This window comes from Canis aureus, chromosome 13, assembly GCF_053574225.1.
Source record: "Canis aureus isolate CA01 chromosome 13, VMU_Caureus_v.1.0, whole genome shotgun sequence".
Lineage (NCBI taxonomy): Eukaryota > Metazoa > Chordata > Mammalia > Carnivora > Canidae > Canis > Canis aureus.
The window spans coordinates 20,855,283-20,871,129 of record NC_135623.1 but is presented as its reverse complement, the minus strand read 5'-3'; the positions used below and the strand labels follow the sequence as shown (position 1 = coordinate 20,871,129).

General features: G+C 36.6%; 1 protein-coding gene and 1 long non-coding RNA gene across 10 annotated transcripts in view; one reads left to right on the top strand and one right to left on the bottom strand.

The window, feature by feature from the left end:
• LOC144282047 (uncharacterized) overlaps window positions 1-9,534 on the top strand; it is a 46,520-nt gene extending 36,986 nt beyond the window's left edge. Inside the window, exons 3-6 of one of the 4 annotated variants that reach the window (XR_013350415.1) lie at window positions 2,369-2,443; window positions 8,023-8,053; window positions 9,202-9,239; window positions 9,338-9,529. This is a non-coding gene — a long non-coding RNA (uncharacterized LOC144282047). Of the gene's footprint in view, window positions 1-2,368; window positions 2,444-7,809; window positions 8,054-9,201; window positions 9,240-9,337 lie in introns of all 4 variants that reach the window. The other 3 variants (XR_013350419.1, XR_013350413.1, XR_013350412.1) reach the window with 3 other exon arrangements.
• PIK3R3 (phosphoinositide-3-kinase regulatory subunit 3) overlaps window positions 1-15,847 on the bottom strand; it is a 139,837-nt gene that overhangs the window by 80,470 nt on the left and 43,520 nt on the right. The gene's annotated exons all lie outside the window — the stretch shown is intronic.

Sequence of the window (15,847 nt, the reverse complement as noted above, 5' to 3'; positions counted from 1 at the left end):
ATGATGAACTAGTAGAACAGAAATTATCTTTACTTTCATAAAGAAAAGGATGAAAAAAAAACTTATGTCTCCTTTTTTGCAGTTAACTCCTTTAAGCTACATTCAGTTACTGGTTCTGATCAACTAAAAAGAAACAAAGGAATTTGCAATGCTCTCTTAATATCTCCCTTTATTTTTCAAAGTCTTAAATTTGGTTTTAATTATTTTTTTTTGAGTAGGCTCCATGTCCAGTGTGGAGCCCAGTGTATGGCCTGAACTCAGGACCCAGAGATCAAGACCTGAGAGCTGAGATCAAGAGTTAGAGGCTCAATCAACTGAGCTACTGAGGCACCCCTGGTTGTAATTCTTAATATTTATCCTACAAATGGTAAATCCTATCTTCTACAAATATCCTTGACATAAAAATTCTCAGTTTAAGAAAACTACTTCGTTTATATAAATCTTTGCTATACGGTTTGGTGGTATTGTGTCTAAATACTAAATACTAAATACAGGGGCTCAGTGGTTGAGCGTCTGCCTTTGGCTCAGGTGGTGATCCTGGGGTCCTGGGATCACCACTTTGGGTCCTTGGGCTCCCTGCAGGGAGCCTGCTTCTCCTTCTGCCTATTATGTCTCTGCCTCTCTGTGTCTCATGAATAAAAAAAATTTTTAAGTAAATAAATAAATACTAAGTACATAAAGAGATTATCCTATTAAATATTGCCAAAGTCAATGATATTATCAAAGCACATGACAAACCTGAAATATTTCATCAGATGACAAATTCTGACCACCTGAATAGAAAGTTTTAACCATGGTACGGTACTCTGACCACATTAGTAGAAAGGTATTTTAAGTTTCTAGAAACATTAATTTACTTATTGTAAATTAGTACACCTTTTACTAACTACTGCTAAGGAACCAGGGAATAAGAAAACAAAAAGCCTAGTACATATACTTGTGAATAATCAGAAATCATACAAAATTACAAATACAAAAAATAAAACTAAACAATGTTGTTAGAATACATCTCCTAAACTCACAATCTATTTTATTTTAGAGGAATACAAATAATTATACACCTGAAACTAATAGAAACTGTATTTTAATTATACTCAAAATAACACTAATAAGAAAAATAAAACAAAAATAATTAAAACTACCCTAGATATAATATAATCTTAGATGCAGAAAAATGCTTAGGAAAAAATGACTGGTTGATGAGGCTACCCAGAAGAAAATAACAATAATCTTCAGGAGAAAAAAAAGTTTTCCTTTAAATTAAATCTTAAGCTTTTTGAAAGGCTAAAAATAAAACTATAGAAACAGGAGGAGAGTAACAAAAACATTTTCTCTCTCAAAGGGAAATCTTGCCATTTGCAAGGACATGGATGGAACTAGAGGATTTTTTGCTAAGCAAAATAAGTCAGTCAGAGAAAGACAAATACGATATGATTTCACTCATTTGGGATTTAAGAAACAAAACAGATGAACACAGGGGAAAGGAAGGAAAAATAAAATAAGATGAAAATTGAGAGGGAGGCAAACCATAAGAGATAGTGAACTCGAGGAAACAAACTGAGAGTTGGTAGAGGGGACATGGGTAGGGGGAAGGGATAATTGGGTAACAGGCATTAAGGAGGGCACCTGATGTAATGAGTACTGGGTGTTATATTCAACTGATGAATCACTAAAGTCTACCTCTGAAACTAAAAAAAATTAAAGTGGAATCAACTGACAGCTTTAATGAACTTCTTTTTAAAAGACAACGATTAAACGAAATTTCCTCTGAACACTAGTGAGCTGCCCCATTCAAATCCAGACTTCAATGACGATTTGGTATGCAGCATCGAATTACAGAACAATATTGCTCATGCGTGGACAAATGCTATTTTTCACCACTGAAATGATTTATCTGTAGCGTGCTCATTAGTAACACTAACTCCCCTTCCTATGTCCCACAACCAACCTGCTTTGTGAGCTAAATCCCAATCCCAAATCAGATGTTGTTGGCAAAACTAATCTCTGAATGAAAACAGTAAAATAGCCAATCAGAACGGAGAATTTGGATCGTATGTTACTGACGTTGAGAGAGAAAACTCTGCGGTTTCCAGCAGGTAGTTTTAGTTACATTTCTTGGCTCAGCAAAACTGAAATATGATCTTTGGAGACATATATGATATTTTCTTAAAATTATATTTTTTTTTGGAAAATACGTTTTTGGGGGGTTTTTTGGAAAGTATGTTTTTCTAAAAGACTGTCTCACAACCAAAGCAATGATTTCAACAATAAGGAGAAATAATATTTAATATTTAATTATAATTAAAAGTTAAAACATTTAGGTTGAAACAGTAATGATTTTCTCTCTCCCTCTGTGCTCATCTTCAAGCTAGAGACAGAGCTCCTTCAGATTTCGATTTATTTTGATGCTGCCTTTTTTGCCCACTCACATGATATAATTTAGGTAAACAGCAGTTTTTTCAGTTAGTTAACTGCTTTGAATATTCCACAAGTGCTAATAATAATTTCCTCCCAATAGCAATGAATTAGTTATGTTTTCAAGGACTTCTCCAATTGAATAGGATGATTAAGACATGATAAGTTTTAGACATATTCAATTCAAATAAACAGAATACTGTTTCTTAGCATTGCTCACAAACACACAAATGGAACTGAAAAAAAATTTTTTAACTTATCCTTTTCACAGACTGTTAATCACTGGTGAATGAAAGCTATTGATCTAAAATTCTCATGGTTCAGCCATAACCCGGCAAAGTAATTTTGGACAGTTCTCTTGTACTTTCTTTTTTTTTTTTAAGATTTATTTATTTATTTATTCAGAGAGAGAGAGAGAGAGAGAGAGAGAGGCAGAGGGAGAAGCAGGCTCCATGCAGGGAGCCTGACATGGGACTTGATCCCAGGTCTCCAGGATCACACGCTGGGCTGAAGGCGGCACTAAACCTCTGAGCTATCTGGGCTGCCCTTTTCCTTATGCTTTCTTGACTGCTTTTCTATAAAATATTTGATTACATCTACCTAGTCCCTCCTGTCTCTAATTTTTAATGGGCCCTTTTAATTGGTCATCCAGAGAGATAGTACCCCAAGCAAATAGCATTAAAACTTGACTGAAGAGGGCAGCCCTGGTGGCGCAGTGGTTTGGCGCCGCCTGCAGCCCAGGGCATGATCCTGAAGACCCTGGATCGAGTCCCACATCGGGCTCTCTGTATGATGCCTGCTTCTCTGCCTCTCTCTTTGTCTCAATAAAAAATAAAAAAACTTGACTGAGGGAGGAGTGGGGACACCTGGGTAGCTCAGTCTGTTGGGCATCCAACTCTTGGTTTCAGCTCAAGTCATGATCTTGGTGTCATGGGATCAAGCCCTATGTCAGGCTCCTTACTTGGCAGGGAGTCTGCTAGTGATTCTCTCTCTCCCTTTGCCCCTCCCCTCTATGTTCATTCTCATTCTTGCTCTAAAATAAATAAATAAATCTTAACAACAACAATAAAACAGAAAACTTGACTCGGTACCATAAGTCATATTCCCAACTGGTAACCTAAATGTAATCATGAAGACCACAAAGTTTTTCTGGGTGCTCATGAAAAGAATAACCAGAACCAAAAAGAAATGCACCAGTATATTCTTAAATGAGTAATACAGCTGAAGAAAACTGGGATTAGATTTATGGGTAGAGGAGTGGAGGAGCAAAATATGAGGCCAGCGCTACCCTAATGCCAATACAAGAAAAAGACAATATGAGAGGAGCACCTGGATGGCTCAGTTGGTTAAGCATCCCTATCTTGATTTTGGTCCAGGTGATGATCTCAGGGTTGTGGGACTAAGCCCTGTGTGGGGCTTCATGGTGGGCATGGAACCTGTTTAAGATTCTCTCTATCCCTCACTCTCTACCTTTCCCCCCCTACCCACCACATCGCTTCATGCTCTAAAAAAAGAAAAAAAAAAAAGACAATACAAGAGAAGAAGAAAACTATAGACCAATACCAATATCCTTCAGGAACACAAAAATCCTCAACAAAATACTAACAGACTGATTCCAAAAACACACAAAAAGGATTATACACCATGACCAAGTGAGATTTATTCCAGGAATGCTAGGTTAGTTCAACTAACAAAATATTAACAATGTATACACCATATTGACAGAATAATAGAACAAAGGTTTCATTATCACAATACATGCAGCAAAAGCATTTGACAAAAATCAAACACCCTTTCCCAATAAAACACTCAAATAAGGAAGGGCATTTCCTCAACCTGATAAAGGATATCTACAAAAATCCTACAGCTAAGATCATACATAATGGTGAAAGACTGAATGCTTTCTTCTAAGGTCAGGAATAATACAAGGATGTCTTCTCTTGCCAATTCTATTCAACACTATACTGGAGGTTCTAGCCAGAGCAATTAGGGAAATAAAATAAATTTAAGGCACCCAGATTGAAAATAAAGAAGTAAAACTACTTCTACCTGCATATAGAAAATTATAAAGATACACATACAAATTATTAGTTAATAAACAAGCTCAGCAAGATTGGAGGATAGAAAAGCAACACAAAAATCAATTGAATTGCTATACACTAGCAATTAACTCCAAAAATGAAATGAAGGCATGCCTGGGTGGCTCAGTCAGTTAAGTGTTTGACTCTTGATCTCAGCTTTTTTAAAAAAAAAATATTTTATTAATTTATTCATGAGAGACACAGAGAGAGAGGCAGAGACACAGGCAGAGGGAGAAGCAGGCTCCTCACAGGGAGCCTGATGCAGGACTCGATCCCTGGACCTAGGATCATGCCCTGAGCTGAAGGCAGACACTCACATGCTGAGCTACCCAGGCGTCCTTCAGCTCAGGTCTTGATCTCATTCAGGGCCATGAGTTCAAGCCCCAGGTTGGCCTCTGCATTGGGCATGGACCCTACTTTAAAAAAAAAAAAATCAGAAAACAATTTTCTTTACAATAGTTCCCCTAGAGAATAAAAAATTGAATAGATATTTCAGCAAAGAAGAAATACAAATGTCTAATAAGCACATGAAAAAATGTTCAACATTATTATTCATTAGGGAAACACAAATCAAAACCACAATGAGATACCACTTCACACCCACTAGGATGGTTATAATTTAAAAAGACAATAGACTAAAAAATACAAAAAGATAATGTGTTGGTGAGGATACAAAAAAAGCAGAACCCTCATAAAAGCTGGTAAAAGTGTAAAATCATGTACCCACAACACAAACATATAGAAAACAGTTATGCAGTTTCTCAAAAAAGCTAAAGGTAACATATGACCCAGAAGTTCCCCTCTTAGCTATATACCCAAATGAATTGAAAATGTCCATACAAAAAAAAAATTAAAGAAAAAAAAACATTTGAGAGAGAGAGCATGAGCAGGGGCTGAGGGAAGAGGAGCAAAAGGAGGGGGAAAAGCAACTCCACAGTGAGCAGGGAGCCCCACATGGGGCTCAATCCCAGGACCCCCAGATCATGACTTGAACTGAAGGCAGACACTTAACCGACTGGGCTACCCAGGCGCCCCCCCCCTTACAAAAATTTGTATATGTTCATAGTAGCATTCTTTATAACAGCTAAAAAGTGGGGAAAAAGCCAAATACCCATCAACTGATAAATGGAAAACAAATGTGGTACATCCACATCCCTTTCCTTCTGCCTGCCACTCCCCCTTCTTGTGCACACACTCTCTCCCCTCTCTCATTCTGTCAAATAAATAAAATCTTTAAAAAATTCAAATACACTGAATTATATACTTTAAAAGGATGAATATTAAAGCATGTAAATTAGATCTCAATAAAAGAGAAAAAGCCAAACAAAGATATTTTTTAAATTCCACCTAATTTAGGGCACCTGAGTGGCTCAGTCAGTCAGGCGTCTGACTCGGTTTTGGCTCAGGTTGTGATCTTGGGGTCCTGGAATTGAGGCCCAAGCCCCAGATGGGGCTCTGTGCTCAGCAAGGAGTCTGTTTCCCCTCTCCCCCTTTCTCTGTTCTTCTCCTCTGTTCATGTACTCTAAAATAAATCTTTAAAAAATAAAATAAAATTTAATACAAAATAGACTTTTATCAAACCTTTTAAAGTCATGGCAAAGAAAATATAAAAATACATAAAAGACCAATTACAGAGAGGAGGATGTGTTTCAATGCAGGGCTTACTTTCAATCCATTACCACAATTTTATACATAACAGAAAAACTACCTGGTTCTGAACCTTTTCAGTTATATGTTCTGGTTGTTCCTTTTTAAGTTCCTAACCTCACTTTTCTTCCTCTGCCACTGTTTTTCACCCCTTCCAAGTTCCTTTATTTTTCCCCAGGAGCTCTATCTCTCCCAACATACTTTGTCTCTTTAAACTTTTGTATAGAAGGAATCACTCCACAGTATTTCATTCTGCATTTTTAAAAAAGATTTTGAGTGAGAGAGAGCACAGACAAGGACAAGTGGGGGATGCGGAAAGCAGAGGGAGAGGGAGAGGGAGAAGCAGGCTCCCTGCTGAGAGGGGACAGGACACTAGGATCATGACCTGAGCTGAAAGCAGCCACTTAACTGAGCCACCCAGGTGCCCCTCATTCTGCATTGTTTTTAAGATTCACTTATATTGATACATAACTGTAGTTATGTTCACTGCTCTCTAACATTACATGACTATTCTATAATTTCTTCATTCTATTATTGATGGATTCTTTAGTTGTTTCCAGTTTTTTAACATATAACATTGCTATGAACTTTCTTCTACTTGTCATACAAACTCTTGCCCACCTCCTAGAGTTAACATAGACTATATACGAGATACTCCCTTTTAAAAGCGGAGTTCCAACTGATACTCAGCGCAGCAGTGTATGATGAGTTCTCATTATTCCACATCTTCAACAAAATGGTGAGATTTTTAACTTGCATTTCCATAACAACTAAGGAGACTGAACACTTTTTCATGTCCACAGGTCATTTCTGTTCCTCTTCTATAAATTTCCAACCCACTCTCTATTGCTATCATTGATTTATATTCTTTATACATCTGGATATTAATCCTTTTTAGTTAAATGTTCTGCCAACATTTTCTCCCAGAGTAGTTCTCATTTCATGTTGTTTTTTATAACTGTACATCTTTAATTTTGATCTAGACCTATTTATTGATCTTTTCATCTACAATTCAAATCTGAAATGTTACTGAAGAAATTCTTCCTATCTTCCCTACCCTGATATCATAAAAATATTCTTCCAGGGGTGTCTGGGTAACCAACTCCTGATTTTGGCTCAGGTCATGATCTTAGGGTCGTGAGATTGAGCATGGCACCAGGCTCTGCACTGGGTGTGGGGCCTGCTTGAGATTTTCTCTTTCTCTCTCTCTCTCTCTGCCTCCCCATCTCCCTCTCCCTCTTTTCTTGGCCCCTTCCCCCCACTTACTCTTGCTTACTAAAAAATAAAAATTAAAATATTCTTCCAAAAAAATATTCTTCCATATTTTTTCTAAAAGTTTTCCTTTTCACATTTACATCTTTCATCATTAGGAACTTACATATATGGTGAAGAGAAATTCCATTTTATTCTTTCCCATATAGATAACCAACTGTTTATCATGTATTGGTCTGTCCATCATTGCCTCACTTGTCTGCAAAGCTCAATCATATATTAGGTTTCCTTATATGAAGGAGTTCAGTTTCTGGTGTCTTTGTTCTGCTCCATTGGTTGGTTTATCCCATGCCATTGATTAACACACTGTTAATACATTAGCACACTGTTAATTAGTTTGGCTTTATAAGTCATACTATCTGAATAAGTAAATTCAAATTTTTTTTTTTTGCAGTTTCCTCTCCTGTTAAAAATTTTGGACAGAACTTACTGCATTATATGAAATATCTTATCATATTAAATAGAATGATACTACACATAAAATAATTCTGAAAGAATTAATGTGTTTATGATAACTGAGTCTTCCTATCCATTCATATGGTTTACCAATTTATTTAGATCTTCTCTAACGTCCTTTAATAAAATTTTATCATTTTCTCCATAAAAGGTCATGTCCATCTTTTGCTGGTTGTTCTGAGGTACTTTTTAAGTTGTGTTTTTTACTATAATAAATTTTATCATTTAACAATTACAGGTGTTGTAAAAACACAAGTGTCCACCAACAGATCAATGAATATACAAAAGGTGGTATACACACATCATGGAGCATTATTCAGCCATAAAAAAAAATGAAGTTCTGGGAAAAAAAAAAAGTTCTGATACATGTTACAATATGGACAAACCTTAAAAACATGTTAAGTGAAAGAAGCCAGACCAAAAAAAGGACAAAAACTTATGATTCTACATTTATGAAATACCTAAAACAAGAAAATTTGTAACTATTTTTCTAGACTCAAGTAGTTTATCCTAAGTTATGATTATCCATAAATATTTTATCACACTCACTTATAAAACAATATAAGCCTGATTTGGGTGACTATTATTAAAAAATGAGAAAATAAGTGTTGGTGAGTATGTGGAGAAATTAGAATGCTGGAGGATTGTTATTGGGATTGTAAAAATGGCACAATACTCCAGAAAACACTATGGAGATATCTCAAAAAATTAAAAAATAGAAATACCATATGATCCAACAATCTCAATTTGAGTATATATCTAAGAACTGAAAGCAGGGTCTAGAAGAGACCTCTGGACACTCATGTTCATAGATGCACTATCCACAATAGTCACTGGTGGAAGGAACCCAAATGTCCACTGATGAATGGATAAACAAAATATAGCAGCATATGCATACAGTGGACTATTACTCAGCCTTAAAAAATAAAAGAATCTTGTCACATGCTACAACACAGATGAGCCTTGAGGACATTATGTTTAGCAAAATAAACCAGTCACAAACACAATCACAGTATGATTCCACTTAAATGAAGTAACCAAAGTAGTAAAACACATAGAAACAGAAAATAGAATAGTATAGAGGCTAAGGAAAGATGGAAAGGGAGTGGCTGTTTAATGGGGACAGCATTCCAAATGTGCAAGATATAAAAGTTCTAGATAGATCTTCCACAACAATGTGAATATGCTTAACACTACTAAACTGCACACTTAAAAATGGTTATGCCGGTAAATTTTCTGTTTTCAAAATTGTAATTAATTATAAGGGCCTGGAATTGTTTGGGTAGGTAGATTTTTCTAATTACTAACTTAATTTCTTTTATGGTTAAAGGACTATGAAGATTTTTAATTCTTCTCAAGTCAGTTTTGGTAAGTTATTCTTAGTTGTTTTTAGAATGTGTTTTCACTATTGAAGCGATCTTTTCATAGCTCATTAAAATGTCTATATTATCCTTACTTCTTTGTAGTTACCAGATGGGCCCTATTAAAAAGTATCAAGTAGGGCAGCCCGGGTGGCTCAGCAGTTTAGCACCACCTTTGGTCCAGGACGGGATCCTGGAGACCCAGGATGGAATTCCATGTCGGGCTCCCTGCATGGAGCCTGCTTCTCCCTCTGCCTGTGTCTCTGCCTCTCTCTCTCTGTCTGTATCTCTAATAAATAAATAAAATCTTTAAAAAAAAAACTATAAAAAAAGTATCAAGTATTCATTGAAACCCATAAGCCATTATACATGGACTTGATCTAAAAATTAGACAAATTACAATGGTGACTACTTCTGGTAGAAATTTACATGCCAATGATAGACATCTCCAAATATAAAAACTAATAAATAATGTAACTAACACATGCAATCCCTACTTTAACTACAAGTAATGTGAGATCATTCTTATTAAGTCCTTTCTGATAATTCTTGAAGAATCCTCATATGTAAAATGTTTTATATTCAAATGCTTCTTCCACTGGAACTACAGAATAAAAGTGCCAAGACTAGAGAAAAAGCTAAGTGGAAGTTTAACTACTACTTAAAAAAAAGGTCCTTATTTTTCCCCTTTCAGCTCAGCATGGAAGAATAAATTCTTAGTTTCAGTGGTTTTTTAACTGTTGTTTCAAATGAAGTATTTTCCTCCATTAACCATAATAAGTACTCAAATATAAATGATTGTGTAAGGGGAAAAAGAGTTAGATAGACTTATATTTGAAGAACTAGATTTACACTTTTATTTGAAACCTATTCTAGAAGGCCTACCAATGAGTTCATGATTCAACTTGCAAAGTTACTTGGAAGGCAATATTTCTTCAACTCCCTTCAAAGCAGTCTCAAAAATTATGCACTACAGATCCAAAAACGATTCTGGGTCCCTTTACAACATCTATAGATAGGCTTGGTCTTTCATTAGAAATAAGCAAGGGGGAAAAAAAGCAAGAATAGTATTTTTTTCTTATCTGAGCAAAAGTCTCCAGAAACATGATATAGACTATTATAACATTTTTTAACATGAAAAGAACAAGTGAAAGAGACCGAAAAATAAGACTAGCCTACATATCCTTCAGTCCAAGTTCAAATATCATCATCTCCGAAGTCTTCTACCCTGGGAGTCCACAAGACCTCCCCCTGCTGAACTTCTAACGTGTCGTTGGTATCACTCTTTTGACAATTATCTATTGCTCATATTATTATTCATCACTGAGTGTTTTAACTGGAAAATAAAAATTAGAGCAATACATGAGGAAAATATTAAGACTGAAAATCTAAAATAATGCCTGATACAGTAACTATTCAATAAGTACTATAAAAGTTCTCTCTCTGCCATTTATCAAGTTTAGGACTGAAGTCACTTTTGCGAACTCTCATTTTCTTCATCTATAAACTAGAAATAATCATCCCTGTCAAATGATTGTCTATGTGCTAATAGGGATGACCAATACTCTGGTCAGAGCATTTTTTCATCATTATGTCTAACACAATCCCTTGACTATTACTAAATAGTCAAGTTGATCATTACTAAACCTCTGTACAACATAGAACACTTTTATTAACTTACCATTATAAAATAAGCACTTTATAAACTATAAACATAAATTTCAATAGCTACAAAACAGTTTATATGAATGTGTTGTAATTTACTTAACTATTCCCTGATGTTGGGCATCAACTACTCTCTTGTCAATATCTTCACCCAGCTTCTCATACTTCTACCACACCAGCCCAGTAAATCTTTCAACCATGAGGAATCAATCCAACCATCTGCTTCCTCTATTCCTACACCACAACTGCTGAATTCTGAGAAAATTCAAGCTGGCAATTTGTGCCCCTATAAATTTACCAGTCTCTAATCTTTGAGATCAACTACCCTATTAATTTATCTACATGCCTCTGATCAATGATCTGCTCCATCCCACAGAGATCTGTGACTATGCCATATCTACAGTCTAACATTATATTCCTCTTCTCTCACAATTGCCCTTTACCAGAAAAAAAAAAAAAAAAAACCTGACCTTACACAGTTTTCCAATCTATGTTCTTCTTCAAACCCATCTTCTTTGAGTGTTAGACAAAAGTATCTCTCCTCCTTCCCCAGGGTTATAATCTCTTCTCACCACCAAACCCATCATCTTTCCATTCCATCAAATCACATACCCCATATAACTCAACTTTATCTCTGCCTTATCTTCTCTGCCAAAACATCACACACACACACACACACACACACACTTTTTTTTAAGATAGAAGAGGTGTGTAACTCAGATCTACATCTCTTTCTAGCTACTTCTCACTTTTGCTTCATATCAAGTTTTCCTAGAGTAATCTATACTTATAGACTATTTTCTTACCTCCCACTCATTCTTGAATCTACCTTAAATAGTGGAGAAATTCTTGATTTCTACCTTAAATAGTGAAGAAATATAGAAATAAATTTCAGCAAGAGTCCAGCAGAAACTTTTCTATCTTTATTTTACAATCACTTTAAATTGTATACTGTTAGCCATTTTTTCTTTCTTGAAAATCTCTCCCTGGGTTTCCCCAGAGATCAGTCTTCTTGTTAATTTCCTACCTTCCCTGCTGCTTTTGAGTCTGGAATCTAATCATGTTGGTTTAGCATACAATGTTTCAAGAGCTCCCCACTACCTATAGGATAAAGTCCAAACTCTTCATTTATCAAGGCATAAAAGGCCCTTCATGGTTTGGCCTCTGCTTACTCTTCTTTTTACTTTTTTCTCTTTAAGATTGTTTATTTAAGAGAGAGGGAGAACATGAGAGAGAGGGAGAGAGAGAATGCACATGCGCGTAAGGGGGAGGGGCAGAGGGAGACAGAAACTCAAGCAGACTCTGTGCTGAGCATGGAGCCCAACACCGAACTCAATCCCACAACCTGGAGATCATGACCTGAGCCAAAACCAAGAGCAAGACGCTTAACCTACTGTGCCACCCAGGTGCCCCTCTGCTTACTCTTCTAAGCTCATTCTATTACTTTCCATAGGCACCTTTCACACTAGCCACACCAAAAACACCCACAGCTCATCCAAACATGCAACACTTTCTCATGCCTTTGTACGTATGGTTCCCTGTACTTCACAGAACACCCATTTCTTCCTTCCTCCCCTCCACTCCTTTCTCTCACCACATTCGCTTATATCCAGCTACTTTTTTTTTTAACTCATAGTTTTTTGTGTGTGAAATCCTTCCTCATGTGTAGTCTAAATACCACTTCTTTGATTCCACAGAGCTTTTCTCAACCTTCTAATATAAGCTCATTCATTATAGTTTAGCCATTGACCTGCCTTTGTGCTAAAACTGTGAGCTCCTTGAGGACACACATTTTATCTTTTGTATCACCTGTGCTGAGTGTCTCACAGAGAGAAGGCATTCAATAAATATTTGTTGAATTAATACATGAGATGATCAGCATTTAGGCTTACCAGAGAGAAGTGAAGATCCAAGAATAATCATGCTGAAAGTACAGCATGGAATTTTACTGAACACCAAAAAAAAAAAAAAAAATCAGCCTAGAGAGGAAAAAAAATATTTTTTAAGATTTTATTTGAGAGAGCGAGAGACAGAGCATGTGCACACAAGCAGGGGAGTGGGGGGTAGGCGGTAAGAGAAGAAGCAAATACCCCACACCAAGCAGGTAGTCCAATGCAGGACTTGATTCCAGGACTCTGGGATCATGACCTGCTGAGCTGGAGGCAGACACTTCACTGACTAAGCTACCTAGGAGCCTGAGAAAAAATTTTTTGAATTTCCCATACAAAAAGGTAATATGGGCTAACAGAAAAAAAAAAAAAAAAAAAAAAGGATAATCAGCCATACTTGCTACAAATATTCACTCACCGCTTCTTTTTGCCCAATATTTTACCCATACTGATCTTAGGGCCAGATACACAATTAAAGTCAGTTAGCTCCTAGCAAATCAGATGTTCAACAGCCTCTAGCATAAGCTCCTCATCTTAACCTCTCTAACATTTTATCACTGTATCACAAAAACAATGACCTTCCAGGAAAGTGAGTACCTGCTATATGCCAGATACAAGCTAAGTATTATTTCATTATATGTATACTTCTGTATATATGTGTCCACATATAATAGTTTTATAATTTTTTTAAAGATTTTATTTATTCATGGGAGACACAGAGAGAGAGAGGCAGACACAGAGGCAGAGGGAGAAGCAGGCTCCTCAAGGGGAGCCTGATGCAGGACTCGATCCCGGATCTCCGAGATCATGCCCTGAGCTGAAGGCAGACACTCAACCACTGAGTCACCCAGGCATCCCAAAAGTTTTATAATTCTTATAAAAATCTTTGTGAATTAAATATTACTATTCCCATTTTATAGATGAGAACTGTTCAATGCCACACTCTTGTTAATAAGCAGGCTAAATTCAAACCAGTCTTCTAACAAAGTACAATCCTCTTTCCTCTCAAGGCTGAGCAACTACATGAATATATGATTTGAAAGCTTCCAGTTGTCTTTCAGGTACCCCTCATATCATGCATAAGGCTAACTCTAAGCTAGCCTTCTATGGCAGATCTTGTAGAACTCTTTAAGATTTTATTTACTTATTCATGAGAGAGACACAGGGAGGGGGGCAGAGACAAAGGGAAAAGCAGGCTCCATGCAGGGACCCCAATGAAGGACTCGATCCTGGGACTCCAGGATCACGCCTCGGGCCAAAAGCAGATGCTAAACTGCTGAGCCACCCAGGAATCCCTGCAATCCCTGGAACTTGGTAAGCATTTGCCTTCAGCTCAGGTCGTGATCCCGGGATCCTGTCGTCAAGTTCTACATCGGGCTCTCCGCATGAAGTCGCTTCTCCCTCTGCCTATATCTCTGCCTCTCTCTGTGTCTCTCTCATCAATAAAGAAATAAAATCTTTTTAAAAAATTGTCCACAATCCTATCAAATCCATATTTTCATTTGATCATATTCTTTTCCTTCACCATATTCTATTTTTACATATTTGTGGTATTATCAAGGAATGGATTTTATAATCTGTATTTTTACTAGTTCACTTACTCCAAGAGGTCTTTCCCATTTTGCTTCATCTTTTTCTGAGATCCTCTTAACCTGTTCTTCTTTCCAACCTCAGTTAAGCATCTTTTCCTGCTCCTGCAACATTTCAAAAATACTCCTGCACCAAGTTCTTTCATTGCTGTTCGCTCTACCCCTCTAATACCTTTTATTCAGCTATCTCCAACTCACTTCTTCATTTCCTCCAGGTCTCTACTCAAAATGTCACCTTAAGAGAAGATTTACAATACATGTAATAGACAAGAATATCCAGAATCTTTAATGTCTACAAACCAAAAAGGAAAAAAAGAAAAAGACAATCCAATAGAAAAGTGGGCAAAGATATGAAAAGGCATCTCATAAAAGAGAATAACCAAATGGCCAATATGTGAAAAGATGATCAACCACATTAGGAATAAGAAAATGCAAATTAATTTAAACCATAATGAGCTACCACTACACTACATTTGCAAAACTGTAAATGTCTGACAACACCTAAGGTTACTGTAGATGTAGTTAACTCTCATATGCCATTATAGATGGAAACAATTTGGCATTCTCTAAAAGGGCTGAGATATACATATTTTTATAAACCAGAATTCTGAGTCCTAGATACACCTTAACAGAAATGCCTGCATATAGAACATATGTGCAAAATATTCATAGCAGCATTGTCCATAATAGCCAAAATAGAAACTACCCAAATGTCTATTAAAAGGAGTTATCTACTGTGTTCTAAATTGAAACACCATATAATAATAAAAAACAATCTAAAGCTACATAAAAACAGTATAGATGCCTCCGTGTGATGGTGAGGAAAACACACAAAAGCATACATATAGTGTAGGGGCGCCTGTGTGGCTCAGTTGGTTAAACATCTGCCTTTGGCTCAGGTCATGATCTGAATCCTGAGACAGAGCCCTGCATCAGGCTCCCGGCTCAGAGGGAAGTCCACTTCTCCCTCTCCCTCTGTCCCCTGCCTTGTGCTCCTATGCTCTCTCCCTCTCTCTCTTTCAAATAAATAAAATCTTTTTAAAAAAGAATACATATAGGATCCCTGAGTGGCTCAGCGGTTTGGTGCCTGCCTTTGGCCCAGGGCAGGATCCTGGAGTCCCGGGATCGAGTCCCATGTCGGGCTCCCGGCATGGAGCCTGCTTCTCCCTCCTCTTGTGTCTCTGCCTCTCTCTCTCTCTCTCTATCATAAATAAATAAATCTTTAAAAAATAATAATAATAAATAAAAAATAAAAATACATATAGCGTAACTCCATATGTATCAAATTCAAAAACAGGCAAAACTAAAATATATTTAGAAAACCAATTATAAAGATAATAATTATCATAAAAAGTTAAGTCAATGGTTTACTCTGGTGGGAAGAAGGGGGATATAATTGGAAAGGGGTATGCTTTTGGCTTCTGGGAAGCTGGCCATCTTCATCTTTATGTGGTAGTTACATAGTTGTTCAC